General features: G+C 37.3%; 1 long non-coding RNA gene across 1 annotated transcript in view; it reads right to left on the reverse strand.

The window, feature by feature from the left end:
• Positions 1 to 23,339, reverse strand: part of LOC115940131 (uncharacterized) — a 152,751-nt gene that overhangs the window by 124,610 nt on the left and 4,802 nt on the right. Inside the window, exon 2 of the long non-coding RNA XR_014146449.1 lies at positions 12,314 to 12,422. This is a non-coding gene — a long non-coding RNA (uncharacterized LOC115940131). The remainder of the gene's footprint in view (positions 1 to 12,313; positions 12,423 to 23,339) is intronic.

Genomic DNA, 23,339 nt, shown 5'->3' on the forward strand with positions numbered 1-23,339 from the left:
GAATTACAGAGCTGAAGGAGGAAATAGAAGTAAAAAAGAAACAACTCCAGAATTTAGAAGATGCTTGTGAGGACATCATGCTTGCAGATGATGATTGCTTAATGATACCTTATCAAATTGGTGATGTTTTCATTAGCCATTCTCAAGAAGAAACACAGGAAATGTTAGAAGAAGCAAAGAAAAATTTGCAAGAAGAAATCAACGCCTTAGAAGCCAGAGTGGAATCAATTCAGCGAGTGTTAGCGGATCTGAAAGTTCAGTTATATGCAAAATTCGGGAGCAACATAAACCTCGAAGCTGATGACAGTTAAACATTTTATAATACTTTTTTTTTAATTTGTTTAATAAACTTGAATATTGTTTAAAAAAAAAAAACCCTTGTAATTGTCTAAGTGACAAGAGCACTAGAAGAAGCATGGTGTTTTAATAGCTGGTCTTTGATGCTGCATTCTTGATACAGAGCTCATAAATCCCTTGGAATTTCCTGGGTGATAAGAGTATCTTCTGTTTTATTGAGACAACTCTTAGTAGTCTCCTGGATAGCTTCAAGATGGTGGTTGGTCACCAGAAAGACCAAGCCATGGTTAAAAGCTCAGAACTTACAGCCCCACACCCTCTCCAAATAATAGGAGAGGGGCTGGAGACTGAGTTAAAGATCATCACACGTACATGATGAATCTTCCATAAAAATCCCAAAAGTGTGGGGTTCAGAGAACTTCTAGGTTGGTGAACATATCAACATGCCAGGAGGTAATGTAACTCAACTCCATGGGAACAGAATTCCTCACCTGGGGACCTTTCTGAACCTTGTCCTATATATCTCTTCATCTGGTTCTTCACTCCTACCCTTTATTATATCCTCTACAATAAACTAGGAAACTGTTTCTCTGAGTTTCATGAGCCATTCTAGCAAATTTTCAAAGCTAAGGAGGAGGTTATAAGAACCCTGATTTGTAGCGGGTTGGTCAGGAGCCTGGGTGACAACCTGGGACTTGTGATTTGCATCTGAAGTGGGGGCAGTCTTGTGGGGCTGAGCACTTAACTTATGGAATCTGACACTAACTCTAGGTAGACAGTGTCAGAATTGAATTGAATCATAGGACATGCCGCTGGTATAATGCAGAATCACTTATGTGTGGAAAACCCACAGATCTGGTATCAGCAGTGTTGTGAGTGTAGTAATAATGTGGGAGTAAAGGAGAAACACAGGAGGATTTTTTTCCAACTCAGACAGTAATACATTTACTCCATTTTTCTGAATTTAGAATTTAGGCTGAAGTTCCAAAAACAGATTAATGATAATGGCTATATACAAAAGGGTATAAACATTTGTATGGTTCTTGACCTATATTGCTAAATTTCTTTCAAAATCAATAACCATATTACAGAAAAAGTTTTGATTTTAATCGATTCATAAAAATTCAACATTGCCATTTAAAAATTATTTTTGTTCAATCAATTAATATTTAATTTTAACTTGGCTTTCTTTGATTTGTACAGAGAATGAAAAAAAATCCATATCTTTATATATTTTTACATAAAGTTCCCTGAGCTCTATGGGGACAGAAACTATATCTTTCGTTTTGGTATTTCTCATATAATGTAGTAGAAAGGGAACAGAATTTAGAGCCTGAAAGATCTGGGTCCAGGTACCTATTTTGCTACTTATCTGATTTGTGACCTTGGGCAACTTATCCTCTCAAAGCCTCAGTTTTCTCTACTATGAAATGGTATAATTGGTTCTTCTACTTCATGTGGACTCAATATAAAATGACTGGCATATTCCAGGAACCAAATAAATATTAGTTCTCTTCCCACACATTATATATAAGGGATAAGCAAGCTCATGTCTTTTCCACTTGATGATTGAGTTCTTAGTCTTACCAAGTTGAGTACATTTTATAATATTTACTGAATATATTTTTATTTTCTAGTATTTTAGGGAGCCTGGATACTTTGATCCACGAATCTTTCAATTCTGTTTTATGAGGCCAAATTTGTTTTTTGTTTGTTTGTTTGTTTCTACTGTTTGTTTGTTTGTTTGTTTCTACTGTTTTGTTTGTTTGTTTGTTTGTTTGTTTCTACTGTTAGGGTGGAGACATTTGATGCAATAAATATGTGAGGCAAAGTCACCGTAAGAGGAAAACACACAAGGGTATATGTCTAATTTTGTGTTAGTTGCACCTCCCAGCCTTTGTTGGAAACCTTTTTGAAAAGTCTTCATTGGAATTTCTGTGAGATACTAACTTTATATAGACACACACACACACACACACACAGGTTTTGGAATATGATACCAGAGGCTCAGGTGGGTACCAATATGAAGAACTCCAACTTGAATTTTAAAAAACTCAATATAAAATGACTTTTCTTATGTGGTTCATAAAGTAGCTTCTGGAAGCAATTCTAAAAACAAAACTACAAAATTATGTTGACAGATTACAGCCTGATTGATAATATAATCATCCAATAGGACACTTCAAAGACCACTATATATAAATTCTAGATGTTTGCTACTGAAAGCAAGTGGTGTTTTTACTTTATGTGTAGTCATAAGTTGTAGGTCCTGAAGCAATAAACCTAGTGTCAAATGAATACCTTTTATAAAATTCAAGAAAAAGGTGACCTTCTTTGGCATTGAAAATTTCTATTAGTACATTAATTACACATTTCTAAAGTATTTACTGAGTACCTACTATGCCATCAGGGACATACTTCAAGGGATAGGAGATACATATCTCCTCCAAAAGTTAATTGTGTCAGTTAATCATCAAAGAACTAATCAGAAAACATATAATAGACATAACTATACACTTGCATCCGAGGAACTTCCCCTACAAGTATAAAAGTATAGAGGAGATATAATATAGCATTGGTATCTGTAAAACAGACCAAGATGAGGGTAGAGAACAGCAAAAAATTTCAGCTGACAATATGCTTTGTATGAATTAACAATGTGGCCATCAAAAAACCAAAAAATAAAACAAAACAAAACAACTTAGACCATATTGGCCTATTGTACTAGGAGTATAGTATTGGAAGCAAGTAATTGATAACCACTCCACTCTAGCTTCAGACCCTAAACTACAGGATTCAATTCTGTGCAGAGCTCATTAAAGAGAATTATAAACAAATGGAATTGTGTTCAACAGTGTGCCAAAAAGACAGCTTGAGGAACTCAAAACTCATGCCACTTTGAGCCTAGATAAGAGAAGAGCTGGGAGAGGCAAGTGATGGAATATTGAGATATTTTAGTCTGTTGTGGAGATGGGAGATTTGACTTCTTCCCTATGGCTCTAGGAAGCTATATATAAACAATATTAGTTATTGATAAGACATATCAGACCAATATAGATTTCAGAACAATATAGGTCAATGTTTTCCAAAGATGACTGGGCTGCTCTCCGAGGTTATGAGTGCCCCGTCACTTAGAAGTACTCAAGCACAGACAATAGGCATTCAAACATTGGGATCACTACTATTAGCTAACTCCTCCTTCCACTGGCTAATGTAGGTTAAATCAGTGGTTCTCAAATAGTGTGCATCAGTATCCCCTGGATGGCTTGTTAAAGCACAGATTCTAGACCCGACCTCGGAGTTTCTGACTCAATAGATCTAGAGAGAGATTTGAGAATTTGCATTTTAACAAGTTCCCACTTCATGCTGCTGGTCCAGAGAATCACTTTGAGAATGACTGGGTTAAACAAACACTTGGCGGTGCCTTAGAAATGCTAGCCTAGAACAAGAGTTTGGGCGAGATTACTTTTCTTTCAGCCCTGCAGCAATTATAAGACATTCAACATCAAAATGTGTGATATAAATTATAAGGGTTATAGTAAAGGAAAATAAACAAGTACATTGAGGAGGGAAGGAATTAAACCAAAGCTTGAAGGGAAAGTAGAGCAAAATAGGCGAAAAAGAGGAAGAACAACCTGATCAGATGGAAAAGGGTTGAAGTTAGTATAGTGAAATACATTTTTAAATATTAACTGATCATTTTTTTGGCACTGTTTCATCCCTACACACACTCCACCCCAGCCCTCCTTCACCGTTTCCCTCATGCAGTCAGCAGGCTGGTCTGCATGCCTTGCTGTGGGAAAAGTATGTAGGAACAGAGAGAAAAAAAGTCTCCTGCTTTTTGACTTTCAAAAGTTTAGGCTCTTAATAGAAGAGGAAGGACCATGAAAAAAAGGACTAGGGTGAGTGAAAGCAAACTGTCTCCATCCCAGAGTTAGAAAATGATTCTCCAGGTTTGGGGGAAAGAGGGAGATGAGGACCTAGCAGGCAGAAGACTCCAAGGTAATATGGGCTTCCTATTTGATGCCTTGGCTCAGCTGAAGCCTCTGGGACCTGGATACAGGAAAATTCTGATTTTACTGAATTGTTTTCATAAACCCTCAGGATAATGGCTTGAAATGAAGTGAAACTATTAGAAAAACTGTCACATTAACTGCACACCTCATGCTCTGGGATGCACCTGCTACAGGAGTAGGTGAATTCTCAACCAGGCTAACCCGGTTGAGGAGAATAATTTGGAAAGAGAATGAGAAATTAGGTGGGGTAAGCAAGGTGACACCAGAATATACAGACTTTGATGGAGAGGTTTTAAGATCCTGCAAAGCTATCTGGCCTGTAGGGTCACCTTGAAGGCTGCTCAGATTTCTAGTACCCATTCCTCAACTTTTTTTCCCATGACTTAAGGACAAGCTAGCACTTTTAGCATTCTTCAGTGGTACACTAACAAACCATTGACCCTTGGCTGAAATCTAAACTGCAAAGGAGGTCTCATCTCTTTACCAACCAAGAACTTGCCCTTCATTTGACCCCTGGTAATACTTACCTGATGTGTTACAGAATTATTTTAGTCAACTATCACCCATTCATAGTCACAAACGTTAGTTATAAATTAGCCTATATATTTTTAAGTGGCTGATCTTCTTTTGGTTGATGCCAGAGGAATTTTGTAGATGGGTGACCTTACTGGAAATAAATGAGTCTTTTTTTTTTTTAAGATTTTGTTTATTTATTTGACAGAGAGAGACACAGCGAGAGAGGGAACACAAGCAGGGGGAGTGGGAGAGGGAAAAGCAGGTTTCCCGCTGAGCAGGGAGCCTGACGTGGGGCTTGATCCCAGGACCCCAGGATCATGACCTGAGCCGAAGGCAGATGCTTAACAACCGAGCCACCCAGGTGCCCCCGGAAATAAATGAGTCTTATCTTCAGACAAAAAGCATGCATTATTTTTATATTTTCAAGAAAGTTCTCCCAATCCTTAGCTGGATAATTCTCTAAACCATCCCAAAGATTTATCTGGATATGGTATGAAAAAAAAATTCCTATGGCCATTGTTCATTAAACTTCATTTTAAAAGGGGCAAAGGACTGAATAGACATTCCTCCAAAAAAGATACAAATGGCCAATAAGCACATGGAAAGATGTTCAACATCATTAATCATTAGGGAAATGCTTTGGATAGATACTATCAAAAACATGGAAAATAGGGGCACCTGGGTGGCTCAGTCATTAGGCGTCTGCCTTCAGCTCAGATCATGATCCCAGGGTCCTGGCATCGAGCTCCGCATCAGGCTCCCTGATCAGTGGAGAGCCTGCTTCTCCCTCTCCCACTCCCCCTGCTTGTGTCCCCTCTCTCGCTGTGTCTCTCTCTGTCAAATAAATAAATAAAATCTTTTTTAAAAAAAACATGGAAAATAACAAGTATTGACAAGGATGTAGAGAAACTGGAATCCACGTGTGCTTTCAGCGGAAATGTAAAATGGCATGGTCACTACAGAAAACAGTGTAGCGGTTCCTCAAAAAATTAAAAATAGAATTACTATATGATCCAGCAATTCCACTTGCAGCTTACCCAAAATAATTAAAATCAGGAACTTGAATAGGTATTTGTAGACCCAGGTTCATGGCAGTATTATTCAAAAGAGCCAAGAAGTGGAAGCTACTCAGGTATCCATCAACAGATGAATGGTTAAGCAAAGTACATACAATGGAATATTATTCTGCTTTAAAAAGGAGGGAAATTCTGACTCATGCTACTTCATGGATGGACATTGAGGACATTATGCTAAGTGAAATAAGCCAGTCACAGAAACACAAATACTGTATGAGTTCACTTAGATGAGGTATTTAGAGGAGTCAAATTCCTGGAGACAGAAAGTCATTTATTGCTGGGGGATGGAGAGAAGATGAAAAGGGCTCTGGGAGATGGAAGGTGGTGATGGTTGCACAACAATGTGAAGGAATTTTATGTCACTGAGCTGTCACCTAAAAATGGTTAAGATGTTAAAATACACACACACACTTTTAATGGCAATTATTTTGTTAGTGAGGTTGGTTATGCTTGTAATATTGACTTTAGGGTTGCATTTTCACCTTAGGGTTTCTTTGCTCATTTTTAACACTGGTATTGCCATTTTGTTATTAATTTTCAAATGCATGTATGTAATAAAGATAAAACCCATTATCATATTTTTTTAAAAAGCAATTACTTAATTTAGACACTGCTGTAGGCAGAGAGATTACTTAAGAATTGCAGACACTTACCACAGATTGCTTCCCCAATTGTTAAATAGATTTTACCGAAAGCTCAAATTGAGAATGCTCTTTGGTTTAAAAATCAGAGATCTAGATCATCGTCTTGCCACTGGATTTAATTTAGCATTACTTTATAAAATGCTGGCTGATCTTGCAAGTGTTGCTTTTTATATTTTTTTGTAACAGAACAAGAAAAATATTGATAAATTGGGTACACATAGATTTATAACAGTGGGCTTGCTTTATAGGATATTAGGTGAGGTGACTTCCATCTCATTACTCTGATCCTGAAACTAGTATCCACTTTGAAAAATTCACTTTATCTTCTGTCTTCCCCTTTGTGCATGAAACATTTATTTGGTTTCCTGAACGAAAGTGAAAAACATTATTCTGAGAATTGGTACTTGTCACCCAGAGTCATTCACTTACCAACTGCAAAGAGAGAAGCTGAGGGAGAGGACAAGAGGAAGTAACAAAGGGATGGAAGGCTTAACAAAAGAGTTAAACACAATTTTCAGAATGGATAAGCTGGGAAAATTCATTTCTAAAATTCTGGCTTCCATTTTGCAGTTTTAAAGAATATAAAATACTCATGTAGAGGCAGGAAGTTAGAGTTAATGCACCAAGAGGGTAAAGAGAAGGGCAGGAGGAGTTGGCAATATAAATGTAAAGCTCAGACAAACAGTAGACTTTCCATGCTCCTGAAATAAATCGCAAGCCAAACCAGAATCTTGACCAGGCACACTGAGCCAAGGCAAGTGTCAAAGTATGCTCAGTGTGTCCCTCTCATGAGGCGAGGGCCCAGCGCTCTCCCCAAAATGATCATAGATTCACAGTGGCAACCCATGCAACCTTCTGTCAACAGAGCCATGAAAATAGCCCTGGCCTTCACGTCCAGTGGCCTATGTCCTCGAAAAAGTCAGCGGGGAGCTAAAAGCAAACAAGCACTGTGCCCAAAAAATTCAGTAACGGACTTTTGACACACTTAATGACTTTCAACATTCAGCATGTTTTTAAGAAAGAAATCAATGCTTATTCATAAAAAATTGTTTCCCAAATGACGAACCATGAGAAGACTACAGACTCTGAGAAACAAACTGAGGGTTCTAGAGGGGAGGGGGGTGGGAGGATGGGTTAGCCCGGTGATGGGTATTAAGGAGGGCACATTCTGCATGGAGCACTGGGTGTTATACGAAAACAATGAATCATGGAACACTACATCAGAAACTAATGATGTAATGTATGGTGACTAACATAACACAATAAAATAAAATTTAAAAAAAATTGTTTCCCAACAATAAGATGTACATTTTTAAAAAAATGATATACTCATTTCTTAGAACACTGATGACCTTTAAAATATATAATGATATAAAAATATTTTTAATATCATGTCAAGGACTGTACAAACCAATGAAAACTATAAATTATATCTTTTTTGCAGAGGTAAGATCATGACTGATATTAAAAAAAACACTTCTCAAAGATTTTTATTTATTTTATTATCAATTATTAAATGAGGGAAGGAGGCAAATGTCTCAACCAATTCAAAGAAGAAATTAAAGCACCACAAATTTACATGGGAGAAATGAATGTTGAAATAAATTTACAAATGGACACAAAACTGGCTTTTTTGTGGTGATGGGTGTCTGAGGCAGGGGTATCTTTCCACTGTGCAGATATCATTTCCAAGTCCATAGACAAGAATTATTTGCATAACTAATTTTTCAGTTATTTACAAACTATAGAGTTGAAAACGAGCCTAATCAAAGACAAAGGTTCATATCCCTACAATAGTGTTTCTCAGTCCCCTTTTCACTATTACTTTCCAAAGCAGACTTTTTGTATATTTTTACCTCAGCCTCTCCCCACCACCAAATTAAATACTAAAGAACAAAATTTTGTTTAGTAAAGCTGAATTTTGGAAAGTCACAAACCATTCCAATAACTAAGAATTCTTTTTCCATCCATAAGGGACCAATTTTTGCCTCCTTTGGGTGATTGACAATCTATGCGCTATGGGACAGACAATCCCCAGAGGCTTCAATATTCCTGAAAGGATATCTAGCAATCTCTTTGTGATGTCATTTTTAAAAACCATTATAAATTATAACATATAAATTATATGTTACATGTGTATATTATTATACACATATATTATTATACGTATTACATATATGTGGGCTTAAAGGATAGCTTTATACAGGGGTCAGCAAACTATAGCCTGGAGGCCAAATCCAAACTGCCTGTTTTTGTAAATAAAGTTTTATTGGCACACAGCCACACACATTGTTTATAGAGTGTCTTGTCTCCTTTGACTATGACTGCTTTCACACCCCAACAGCAGAATTCAGTGGTCACAACAGAGACCATAAGGCTGGAAAAGCCTCAAATCTTTACTATTGGTCTGTTTACAAAAAAAGTTTGCCAACCTCTGATTTATGCTACACTATTGATAGTAAGTATCTCTGGTTAATAGGATAATGAACTACTTTTTTTAAAAATCTATATTTCCTATAAATGTTTTACTTGCTGATGGAACAAAAACCTCTAAATATTATTTATTACACATAAATTGTGTACAAAGCCCTTGAGGAATAGAAAATAAGACCTGGTTCCTGCCTTTGAAAAAGCTTCTAACCTAATGTTGCTGAAGAAAATTGGTGTGTTTGCTGTAGGAGGGTTGTTGTATACAGTTACTGAAGTAGGCTAAAAATAGGAGTGGATAGGGACAGCTAGAGTGGAAAAAAGGTAGTATTAGAAAATATGAGCTGGGTCAATGTAAATTCTAGGTTAAATTTTGGCCTTCAAAGCCTTAAATATTAAAGGAAAAGCAGATTTAATAGTTGATCATGACTGAAGTATTTACTTCAAATGATTATAAAAATAAAGGAGGAAATGTGCTTGCTATAAGTCTCTGGAAAACATTATCTTTCCATTCAAATTTTATACTCACTAAGGTCATAAAATTTAAAGTTATCCTAAAAGCCACTATGAGAAGATGTGTAATATTTCAAGACCTAAGCTGCCCTGAGTCACATCAATCTCTCATCTATTCCTTCCAAGTTTCAAGATATTGTAACTTGACAGAGCAATTCAAGTTAATGTGTGGTATTCCATTCAGTTCATCATTTCCAGCCCCCAGACACTTACTTTTCCAGGGACCCTATCCTTGAAAGTTCTCTTTAATACCTGAATGTTAATATCATAGTTCCTTTAGAGGCTGTTCATCATAATACAGGATTCTTGGGTACTTAAAACCATTAAGACCTGACAAATGATTTGTCTCATTGCTCAATTTCAAGAATCTAAGAAGAGGGGCCCTCCAATTCCAGTATGTTTACAGAATAAGGCCTTTACCAATTTGTAAGATAAATATGTAAATTAACAAGTCTTTTGGAAGATTAAAATAAAAACCTTTTTTTGGTTCTGAATTTTCCAGGAAGTAACTCCACACTTACAAACATTAAATTCAAATCAATTCAACAATCATTTAAACACCTGACCTATCAGCCTTTACCCAATTATGTTACCATGATAACATTACTGGGTTCCAATCAATCGTGAGGTGTGTCTCCAGTAATCTGTCACTAATAAAGGTTGAAGTACTGAAGTTTGCAAGTTATTTACTTTTTTCAGAAACTTAAACCAATTCAAAGCTATCTCTATAATAACCAGTCCCACTCACCTGCTTTTTAATACATGTTGCTGAATGGGCCAGAAAGAAGACAGTAAGGGCAGCAATGTGGACAATCCTGTAGGAGGTGTCTGGCTTGTGGACAATATCTGCCGTTTATCCTGTGCTGTACAAATGGTTTTAAACTTGTAGACAAAAGGAGAGAATCAATGCGGAAAGAGGAAAAAGGAGGAGGAGGAGGAAATAGAGGGGGATTGAGGGAGTGGCGAAGGAAGGGAAGAAAAACAACTTGAGGAATGAGAAAGGAGGAGAGCCCAAAGGAAACAAAGAAAGAATGATCAGGAAACCCAAGAGAGTGGCTTAATGGAGACCAAGGGAGCAAAGTCTCAAGAAAGGGGGTGAAGTGGGCAGTGTCAATTGCTCCTGAGAAATTAAGTAACACTGGTGATGGGAGGCAATTAAATGTCCCTGGAAACCTCAGTAGGAGCAGAAGGCTGACATTAGAACCTGATTTGAAGAGTTAAAGGAGAAGAAATAGAGTATCTACAGCCTCTTCCTTACTGAAGCTTGGTCTTACAGAGAAAGAGCAAGATAGGATGGTAGCTAGAGAGAACGCCAAGTAGAGACAGGCATTCTTAAGGATTGGAGAGACCTGAGGATGTGTATAGGCTCCAAACAATGAAGAGGGATAAGTTGAAAGGATCATATAGGGAGGAAATAATCAACAGTAAGTTTCTATTTCCAGGAAAGACAGAATGGAACAGGATCATGAACAAGGATTGGTCTTGAACAGAAAAAGTCACACTTTTCCCTCATAAACTGGAGGAGAGGAGGTCACAGTGAGTGCATTTAGAGGTCAACTTGTGGACAAAAAGCCAAGGCACTCACACCCTACAGCCTGCTTTCTCAATACAGGAGGGGCACAGTCATCAGCCAGGAGGGAAGGGGCCAGGGAGGAACATGGATGGCTATATTAGAAAGTAGAAGAGGGGGATGAACAGAAACAGGTAAAACTACTGCTGGGGAGTGGGTTGGGGGCAGACTCCTGAGGCCCTGAGAGAGGAGAGCCAGAAAGAAAGAAAAGAATCATAGGCACAATCATAGGGAATGTACACGTTTTCCAGAAGAAAGGAAGGAGGCACTGGCAAAGACATCTAAGAGAGAATGGACATAGTAGTGGGAGTAAAACTACTCTATTGCTGTAGAAACTATGGTAAGGAACACTCAAAAGAAAGACCAAATGGGGAAAAGATGGAGTTGATCCAAAAAATCCAAAACTGCAAAGAGCTTTGGATGATAAATAGAAAAATCCACTAGATTTGGCAACAAGAAAGTTATCAATACTATCTTCTTCTTTTTTTTTAACATATAAAGTATTATTTGTTCCAGAGGTACAGGTCTGTGATTCATCAGTCTTACACAATTCACAGCGCTCACCATAGCACATATCCCCCCACAATGTCCATCACCCAGCTACCCCAGCCCTCCCACCCCCCACCACTCCAGCAACCCTCAGTTTGTTTCCTGAGATTAAGAGTCTCTTACGGTTTGTCTCCCTCTCTGGTCTCATCTTGTTTCATTTTTTCCTCCCTTCCCCTATGATCCTCTGTCTTGTTTCTCAAATTCCTCATATCAGTGAGATCATATGATACTTGTCCTTCTCTGATTGACTTATTTCACTTAGCATAATACCCTCTAAATTGGAGGGGGAGATGAACCATGAGAGACTATGGACTCTGAGAAACAAACTGAGGGTTCTAGAGGGGAGGGGGAGAGGGGGATGGGTTAGCCTGGTGATAGGTATTAAAGAGGGCACGTATTACATGGAGCACTGGGTGTTATATGCAAACAATGAATCATGGAACACTACATCAAAAACTAATGATGTAAGTATGGTGATTAACATAATAACATAAAATTTAAAAAAAAAATTGAAGGGACAGTTCAATGGGCCGAAGCTGGTTAAGAAAATCATTCAGTCCAGTTCACGACATATTCTACCTTATAGGATTATTATAAGAATTAAATGAAAGCATATTATGAACTGAAAAGTACCATACAAATATTTGGTGTTATTTTTTTCATTATACAGAAATTCTAACTTTTGGAATGTAAAAAAATACTTACGTTTCTTGCCATTCAACATTCCATTCCTATTTTATATGAATGTAGTCATGAATCAATGAACTTTATCTTCAGGGTTCTCTCCTTGTAGCTACTAGAATTCTTGACAGCTCTGTAAGATGAAATCCCCAGACAAATTGAAACCAACAGTTACCATCTCAAAAGTTGAACAGAGAAAAATGGGAAATTATGTTAAGTTGATTTCTGTGGTCCTCATACACCTGCGGTTACAGGGACAAAATACTGACTCTGGGGATTCGCTTGATTTTTCTTTGTGCTTTGGGATCTGTTGTTAATTTAGTGAAACACATATTTCTGCTGGGCAAGACCCAGGTAAGGCTTAGGTTAAGTTATAAACCCAAGCCTTTTATCACACTCAGATAGCAGGAAAAACCTGCAAAAATGTCATCAACAGGAAAAAAAATTATGTGTTTTGCTTTAGGGTCTTTGGCTTGAGGTTTTCTTCATATTTTAAAAACCATTAAGGAGCTAAAAAGTTTATAGCTAATGGCTAGTAATTAAATTGTATATAGGCAAAATTAAATAAAATCCATTAAGTAGTGAGATTGCATTACACTCTATGATTTTGTCCAAATATTTTTGTGAGTGCAGATTCTCAAACTCTTGATATGAAACCAATGGAACAATCTTCCTGTTTTGTTGCTGTTTTATATATTTGGGAGCAGGTAATTGAACCTATCTGAATCTCAATTTCTTCATATATAAAATTGAGATAATAAGAATTATCTTGTAAATCTGAACATTCACACCCTTGTTGGACAACGGTAGGCAATGGACATTTCACCCTTGTCTTCATAGAGTTTTGGATATTCAAAAGGCAGTATTATTGAGATAGCATTTTTTCTCTCAGTCATTGGAAAACTTTGGCACTCAGATTTTAGCTATCGGTTTGAAACAGAGTATCTGTGTAAAAACTAATTACAACCCCAACCATGAAAAGATAAGATGGGACATACAACAGACCCTTAATGTTGGTCACATTAAGGAAAATTGGGGGCAAGATGGAAGTTGAAAGATTTCAATGTTATTTTAATACAAGTTTTCACCCTGAAAATACATTGCATTTTATAAACTTTGGAAGGGTTTTTGTTTTTTTTTTTAAAGATTTTATTTATTTATTTGACAGAGAGAGACACAGCAAGAGAAGGAACACAAGCAGGGGGAGTGGGAGAGGGAGAAGCAGGCTTCCCGCTGAGCAGGGAGCCCGATGCGGGGCTCGATCCCAGGAACGTGGGATCATGACCTGAGCCGAAGGCAGATGCCTAACGACTGAGCCACCCAGGCACCCCTGGAAGGGTTTTTTTTTCCTAAATATTTTCAAATTAATTTAAACAGCCCATGTCTCTTTATGCCTTTTAGTACAAATTAACATATGGCTTAATAAGTCTGCATTTTAGGAACCATAAATAAACATAACTTTATGGAAACCCATATTAGTTTAAGTGAGACAGCTTCAAATTAGAAGACTTACATAAAACTATAAAATGTAATATTTGGCTATCCCATATTTTCTCATATCTACTGAATATCTTGGGCTGTCACCAAAAAGTCTACTCAGAGTGAAAAGATGCTTAGTAAGGAACAAGGACAATCTTTTAGGCCAATCTTACATAAGAAGCACATTGGCAGCAAATCTTCCCAGCCATCCTTGTCATATGCTGTTGTCTGCTGAAGACGTGAACTGTGCAGTGAGCTCTTGAAAGAGCAATGAGTCACAGGCAATACCTGCCACATGCATTATCCTCAAGGTAAATGCATGTCATGAGACAAGGCCACGGAGACCTAAAATAGTCTGAGCCTGTCACTTAGTACCCAAAATAATTACTCAAGAAATAACTCTTTCTAAGGGGACAAATTACCCCATCAACATAAAATGACACTCTTGTGAAATTATTGGATAATGTCTTTAAAAAAAAAATGTCCTGGTGATCACCCTGACATGAAAATTATCAATTAAAATCACAGCAGCGAAAAGAGGTCAAGAATTGTTTTTCTAAAATCTCTTCTCAGTTCCAGTCTAGGCTTGAAGTCACTCCCACGGAAGGACCACAGTAGGAACTGGTCAAGAGAATCCATAGGAATCAACTGCCAGGTAAACCAAAAAGCAAGTGCCTTAGAAAGGCCAGAAAGACTGCAGGGTTTCCCTGGGAAGAAAGCAGGAAAAGAAGCCCCACAGTCCAGGTTCTCAATGCACGTGCCTGCCGAAGAGACATGTCCTGTCACGGAGCACATGACAGGGACAGCTGAACGCAAAACTTGAAACATAGGTCAGGATTAACTAAAGCCGAGGTTTACCAGGCATATGAGTTCCCTAGAGCTGCCATAACAAATTACCACAAACTGGTTTAAAACAGCAGAAATGCATTACATCACAGAAGCAACCTGGCCATCCATTACCAATATGATCTGGGACCTTGTGGCACAATGTGAGGAATTAGGATGTTAAAAACTCAAAGTAACCTTCAGAATCACCAAACCCAACCACCTTCCTTTATAGAGGATTAACAGATCTTTCGAAAGCAGCAATTTCCAGCCAACTATAATTTTTGAGACCCAGGGGACAAGCAGTTGTGAAGACTGAGCAAACTGTTACTTTTTTTTATTTTAATTTTTAATTTTTTTTTAAAGTAGGCCCCATGCCCGGCGTGGAGCCCAATGCAGGGCTTGAAGTCCCAACCCTGAGATCAAGACCTGAGCTAAAATCAAGAGTCAGACGTTTAACGGAATGAGCCACCCAGGTGCCCAGGGGCAGTAAACTGTTACTAATAGAAAGCACTAAGTAGTAAAAATGATTCACTTTTCTTATACACAAGGATAGATTAAAGGCTGTGCCCATAATCATCTCACCCATATTCACTTGCATTTCTTGTGTAGGAGAGAGGCGGAGGAAGAAGTTACGGATACAGCTAGAGGCTCTAGTTGTCCATAACCCACAACGCGTCTTATCTCTGCCTCCAAAGAAGTATGTTGAACAGGAGAATGTCATTCAGATGTATACCCCAGTACAAAGCAGGTTGAAGACTTCCATTCTATACAACTACTTTACCAGGCAAATATTGTGCGATACACCTGTGTACTTCCCGGTTTCTAGACACACACATAATTGCAGTAGAGGGTTTCAAGGGCAGTTTTATCCCACCCTTTTGGATGTCTTTATATGTTGTTTTTCCTTTCTTAGATGTAGCAATCCTTGAGCCTGCTTTAAAAAAACAGGGAAATGGGGGAAGCAAGAGAAAAGAGGGTTTGAGAGAAATATCAAATGGCAGGGTAGCAAAGTAGAGTACAACCTCAAACCAGGACGCTTAGCCAGGGCAGGCTGCAATGGAGAGCACAGAAAATGTGTAAGAGGCAGAATCAAAGGAAAATCTTTCCAGTGCACTACTGAAGACCTATCTAGACACAAAATTATTGCCCTCAGTCCTCTCCCTTCCAGCAGGAGGAAAAGAAAGAAGTATAAGTTAGAAAGATAAGGAGGAAGAGAGGACAAGACAGACACAAGTCTGTATCAGATGCCTACTTTAGACCAAGAAACTTGCTAGATATGGAAGATAAATCTCATTGCATTCTTCACATTCTAAAGCATTAGGGTGTTATCCTCATTTCACAGATGAGGAAAATGAGGATCAGTGTATCTGAATACTTTGCCCATTGTCACAATGCCTGTCCCTGACACAACTACGATGAAATCTAGAAATCCCTGATCTGAGGCAGCTCTTCCCAAGAAGAAAAGTGGAAACAAAGAAGGCCAAAGTCTTCCTTTCAGATTGTTTCTTAGAAACAGAAAATTCACATGCTTTTGGATATAAACATTTTCTTGAGAGCAAAAATTAGATGAAAAAATGTGATTTGGATACTGCTTTTGATGAATATCTTGAATCCCTGTATAAGAAGCCAACAGTATAGAAAAATGAAAACTATCTTTAGGTCAGTTTAATGGGGGGTAGGAGGATGAAAAACCATGTGGTGCTTCAAGACTAAATAATTTTAAAGTAGCAGAACATAACCACATAAGAGACACATTATTTTCACACTTCATTTTTAATCCATCTTAAAATCAAGGTTACAGAGCCCTGATCTCAGCTGGATATAGACTGAGCTTTCAATAGGACAGGACCATGATGTTGTATCTTCTACACAGTGTGGGCGCATAGTGAGTGCTTGTCCATTTCAAAGTCCAGGATCCACAGTATTTGGCCACAGCATTATCCTCAAAGGAGAGAAGATGGCTTGGAGGATCACTACAGGTTCAATCTTCAATGCATGAACAACCGTAAATAAAAAAGAAAAACAATCCCATCTGTTTTATTTGCCTTTGAGTGGGTCATCTGATTGGAGATGGATAAATTTGTAGGGACAGTCTGAGTTTATTGGGTATGATGAAATCTTCCTAAATAAAGCCATTTCTTCTGCTGTGACAGTTGTCATAAATACCTGATTAGAAAGTAAGATAAGTCTTTTCAAAGTTGGCTTTCTTCAGGGGAGTAGCTTATTAAGGGTATTCTGAAATTCTTTCATGTCATAAATCTTAACCAGTGGTTGATGCTGACAATTTGCTTAATGTTGATTTTCCTAAAAGGCCTAAATTGTGAATCCAATCAATCTCATCAATCCCCTGACTTTAGACCTGACCGTAATAAACTCACCCATAACAGATGATTAAAGTGTTCCTAGGCCTGTACACCAATAACATGCTCAGCGTTTCCTTGCCTTCTCTATCATGAAGTTATTTCTCACCTAAACTCATGGAAAGTGGCAAATCATCTCCTCCGTCTTCAGTTAATTTCCACCTCAATGGCCACTTCCATTCTACAGTTACCTATGCATTCATTGTTAATCCTGGATTTCAGGCTTCTATTTTAAACTGTCTAGTGGATATATCTACAAGGTAGTCCCATAAGCATCTCACAAGACGTATAGCAGGGTGATTAGAAGCACATCCCTTAGAGCCAGATCCACCTGGATTCGGGTCCCAGCTCTGTTTATTGCTTGTAATGAGACTTCAGTTGCTTCTGAAGCTTCTGTTCCCACGTCTATTGGATGGGAACAATATGGCATCTACTTCAATAGGTTGTGAGAATTAATTTATAAAATATTCACATAGTACCTGGTTCATGGTAAGTGCTCCATAAATAAACATTATAAAATGTAAAACTGCACTCACTATCTCCACTTATAAGTCCGTGTCTCTCACGCAGTCCCATCCTCCTAAATTTGTTTCTTTCCACGTCTATTATATCCTATAGGTCACTTAGCTCCATTCATTTCTGTTCTTCTACCTTCTTTTTCTTTTTAAGATTTATTTATTTATTTGAGAGAGGTGGGGGGAGGGGCAGAGAGAGAGGAAGAGAAGCAGACTCCCTGCTGAGCATGGCACCCACCTCAGGCCTCAATCCCATGACCCTGAGATGGTGACCTGAGCCAAAATCAAGAGTCAGACACTCAACCAACCGAGCCACCCCAGTGCCCCTTCTTTTTCTTTTAAAGACTTTATTTTGCAGGGTACCTGGGTGGCTCAGTTGGTTAAGCATCTGCTTAATGCTAAATGCTCAGGTCATGATCCCAGGTCCTGGGATGGAGATTTGAACCCCCATGGGCTCCTTGGTCCACAGGGAGCCTACTTCGTCCTCTCCCTCTGCCACTCCCCCTGCTTGTGCTCTCTCAAGTTCTCTCTATTAAATATATAAATAAAATCTTTTAAAAAAGGCTTTTATTTTTCTAGATCAATTTTAGATGCTCAGCAAAATCAAGAGGGAGTATAGAGATTTCCCATATACTCCCTGACCCCACACACGCACAGCCTGTCCCATTATCGACATCCCCAGAAAGGTCCATTTGTTACAATTAGTGAACCTATCTTGACATACCATAACCACTCAAGTCCATAGTTTACATTATGGTTCACTCGTGTTGCTGTACATTCTGTATTTGGACGAAGGTATAATGACATGTATCCATCATTACAGTATCATATAGAATATTTTCACTGCCCTAAAAACCCTCTGTGCCTCACCTATTTATCAGTTCCCCTAGGAATCATTGATCTTTTTTACTGTCTCCATAGTTTTGTCTTTTCCAGAATGTCATAAGTTGGACTCATACAGTATGTGGCCTTTTCAGATTGTCGTCTTTCCCTTAGTAATATGCATTTAGGTTTCCTCCATATCTTTTTGTGGACTGATAGCTCATTTCTCTTTCATGCTGAATAATATTCCATTGTCTGGATGTACCACAGTTTACCTATCCATTTACTATTGAAGGACATCTTGGTTGCTTCCAAGTTTTACGTGCTACCACCATCCATGTGCAGGTGTGGACATGTTTTCATCCCCTTTGAGTAAATACCAAGGAATGTGACTGGTGGAACATATAGTAAGAGTATGCTTAGATTTGTAAGACACTGTCCAAATTGTCTTCCAAAGTGGTTGTACCAGCAATGAAGGAGAATTCCTGTTGCTGCACAGCCCCCTTAGCACTGGGTATTGTCAATGTTCTAGATTCTGGCCATTCTAATAGATGTGTACAGGTACCTCACTGCCACCTTAATTTGTACTTCCCTGATGACATGTGACATGGAGCATCTTTTCATATGCTTACTGGCCATCTGTATATCACCTTTGGCTTATTTTTTATGGGTTGTTTTCTTATTGTTCAGCTTTAAGCGTTCCTTGTATATTTTGGATAACAGTTCTTTATCAAACATGTCTTTTACAAATATTTTCTCCCAGTCTGTGATTATTTGTCCTCTCATTCTGTTGATTTTCTTCTTTTTTTAGAATATAGAAAAATAATTATATGAAATTACAATTTTTTCTGAAATAAATTTTGCCAACTGAATAGTGTAACAGAGGAAAGACCTATTTGTAATAAGAGTTGAAGCAGAAAACAGGATATATTGTCTAAGGGTTTAATTGCTGTAATTGAAGGCTCAAATATAACAAAGTAAAAAAAAAAGAACTAAGGATTTTATTTCATTTCATTATAAGAAAAATTATCATACTTTTTTAGTATCTTGAGAAACATTCTCTCTAATGCCCTAAACATGGCCAGTGCCAAATTGTACAATGCATCATATGGCCTTGGAAGGGGGACTTAGATAAAGTGTTCTGTGTAAATAGCAGCATTGGGAAAACAAAACCGAACCATGGGAAAGAGATAAAGAACAATCTGTACCTTTGCTCTGCTCACCTAAGAAGGTCTATAGCAAAGTGGCTAAGGCATCCATCCATTCTAGGGCCAGTCCTGGCTTAGCCTCAAAGCAGAACAAGTTACTTTGTCTCTGTGCCTTGGCTTCCCCATCTATAAAGTGAGGACTATAATAGTAATAAGGGTTATTTCAAGGATGAAGTTAATAGGTAGAAAGCACTTAGAAGAGTTCCTGGCACATAGTAAACAGTTAATATTAGCAATTATTTTTATAGTGCTGTTTGTGAGGATCAAATGAAACATCTGTAATCTTTGAAAGCTATACAAATTGATGTTTTAGTCAAGAATAAAGAAGAAAGTGAAACTTTCTTTAAATCAGATTATTTGGTACTTGACAAGAATTTATGGGGCTCTTCTAACATATTTGCTTGAGCTTAAACTCAGCTGTAAAAATAAACACTGCTTTTTGAAATTCATGGAACAGCATTTTTTAAAATGTTTTATATCACTTAGCACATTATATTAGTCACAATTTGTGTAGACTCATTATTTTGGAATCTTGCAGTCTTTTCTAAATGTTCTCTAAATTCACCATATTTGAGTTAAAAAACAAATCACATTAGACTGGTAACAAGAATCCAGGGTTCAAATTCCAGTCGGCTATGAACAAACTGAATGTCTTTAGGCAAATCGTTGAGCTTTACAAAGCCTCAGTCTCCTTACACATAAAATTACCAGGTAGGAGCAGATAATCTCTAAGGTCATATCCAATTATAAAATTCCATGAGTTGTAGGTTAGGATAAACATCACTATCTTTGTTTTTTGTTGGGATAGATTTTAAAGGACTTGCCTTAAGTCATACATTTGGAATTTTAAACAAGCAAAAATACTATTCTCCTGGCTCTCAGACTGGAACTCACAGCGCAGCGAATCTCAAGCTTTTCAAATCAAAATGCCATAAAATTCCTCTACTATGTAAAAATGTTGAAAATAAAGACAACTGAAGACTCTGTGAGAGGATTTGGTGGCATATTATACAATAATATACATCTTATTACTTACCCAGGACATCTATAAAAAAACACAGCCAGCATTATACTTAGCAGTGAAAGACTAACATATTTCTCCTAAGATTAGAAGCAATTTCTCCTAGAATGGCTCTTCTATTTAAGTTTGAACTGGAAATCTTAGCCAGTGCAATGAGGCAAAAAAAAAATTTTAAAAAGAACATAAATATTGAAAAGAAAATTTTTAATTGTCCTTATTTGTTGATGACTTGATTTTGTACATAGAAAGTCCTAAGAAAGCTATAAAGAAACAAAAATAGACAATTTTACAAGGTTTCAGGTTACGAGGTCCATGTAACAAAGTTAAAGTACTTATACTACTTGATTTCAAGGTTTACTATAAGCCACAATAACCAAGATGGTTTAATATTAGTGTACAGATATTCACTAGATTGGTGGAATAAAATAGAGTCTAAAAATAGATCCATTCTAGATGGAAAATTGATTGTTGACAAAGGTATCAATGCAATTGAGTGGGGGGGGGAAATGTCTTTTCAACATATGGTGCTGAAAAAGATGTATATCCATATGGGAAAGAACAGTCTGAACTTCTATCTTACGCCATACAAAAAGTTAGAGATTGAGCGTAACACTTAAAACTATGAAGCCCCTAGAAGAAAATTTCAGAGACTATCTTTATGACCTTGGGATAGGCAAAGATTTTGTAGACAAGACAAAAAGAAAAGTGCTAATCACAAATGAAAAATAATCAAGTGAACTTCATCAAAATTAAAAACTTCTGCTCATCAGCAACACATTAAGAAAATGAATAAACAATCCAGAAACTGAGAAATATTTGTTACACATATCTGATAAAGGACTGGTATCCAGAATATATAAACTACTACTATAAATCAACAATGAATACAATACAATTTTTTAAATAGGCAAAACCTGAAAATATACTTAAAAAAAGAAACACAAAGGGCACCTGGTTGGCTCATTCGGTTAAGCGTCTGCCTTCAGCTTGGGTCATGATCCCAGGGTCCTGGGTCGCGCCCCACATCAGGCTCCCTGCTCAGCGGGGAGCCTGCTTCTCCCTCTGCTGCTCCTCCTGCTTGTGCTCACTCTCGCTCTCTCTCTCTCTAATAAATAAATATCTTTAAAAAAAAAGAAAGAAAGAAAGAAAGAAAACAGAAGGCACATAAATGACCAAGAAGCAAGTGAAGAATGCTCAAATGAAGGGGGGGAAATCAGAGGGGAAGAAGAACCATGAGAGACTGTGGACTCCAGGAAACAAACTGAGGGTTCTAGAGGGGAGGAGGGTGGGGGGATGGGTTAGCCTGGTGATGGGTATTAAGGAAGGCATGTATTGCATGGAGCACTGGGTGTAATACACAATGAATCATGGAACATTACTCAAAAACTAATGATGTACTGTATGGCAACTAACATAACATAATAAAAAAATTTTTTAATAAAAATAAAATAAATAAAACAATTTATAATCAAAATTTTAAAAAATGCTCAACATCATTAGTCATCAGGGAAATTCAAATTAAAACCACAAGATACGACTATATACCACTCAAATAACTAAAGTTTAAAAACTTAAAATATGAATATTGGCACAGATATGAAACAATTGGAAATCTCATATTACTGGTAGGAGAGAAAAATGCAGCAACCATTCCAGAAAATTTTGGTTCTTTATAAGTGATACATATCCTTACTCTATGACCCAAGAATTCTACCCCAGGCAAAAAAAAGACTTTTTTTTATAAGAACGTTCATTGCAGCTTTATTCATAGTAACCCAAAACTGGAAACTAAAATGGCCATCAATAAAAGAATGGTCAAATTGTGATACAATCATAAAATGGAAAGCTGCACAGTCATAAAAAAGAATGAACTACTGATATCCATATCAACATGAATCTCAAATTTCAAAAACATTTTGTTGAGAAAAGAATCTAGATGCAAGAGGGTATTCTATTTATAGAAGTTTCAAGAATAGACTAAACTATGATAATAGAGATCAGAACAATTTTGGGGGGAGAGGAAAAGAGGGAGGAGACTGACTGCAAAGGCATGTAAAGCAATTTCACAAGTTGTGGAATGGTTCTAAATCTTTATTGGGATGTTGGTCACATTGGTAGATACGTTGTCAAAACTATCAAAATGTATAGTTAAGATCTGTGCACTTTGTACATTAACAAATAAAAATCTAGCATCTTCAAATACCTTAATCTATGTTAAATATAAAGTAGGTATGCCCTGCTTTTAAGAAAAAAATTACAAAAGAGCTAAATTATGATTAGTCAGAATGCAAGATGATTTTTGCTCTGGATAGTTGCCTGGGAGTTCGTCTAAATAATAAGATTCTTTACTACACTGAAAATGATGAGATTTGCAAATATATAGTTTAAAATAGCTTTCTAGGAACATATATGCTGCATAGATTCAGCTCAAAAATTAGAAAGTATCTCAGTCATCTTGGTTCCAAAGAATCTCTCAGGCATTTGACTTAATAGTTCCAGAAATACAGGTAACTTGAGTTCATTTTCCATAGAAATAGTCCTCCTAGTAGGCATGTCACAACTGTGAGCTACCCACGTGTGTGTTCTGAACACACAGGAAAAACACATGTTTGGGGGGATTAAAAAAGCTGTAAGAAGCTTTTGCACTTACAAGTCAATCTAGCTACATATGACATTTTCCTGCATGGGCAAGCATCTTCAGTTTTATCTTGACATATCTACTGTTATCTTTCTAAAAGCTGATTTTGCACATGAAAAATTGCCATTTCACATACAGCAAAACACTTAAAATCTCCCTCACACATACAAAAAAAAGTC

Source organism: Leptonychotes weddellii, chromosome 6, assembly GCF_054177405.1.
Source record: "Leptonychotes weddellii isolate Sample4059 chromosome 6, ASM5417740v2, whole genome shotgun sequence".
NCBI lineage: Eukaryota > Metazoa > Chordata > Mammalia > Carnivora > Phocidae > Leptonychotes > Leptonychotes weddellii.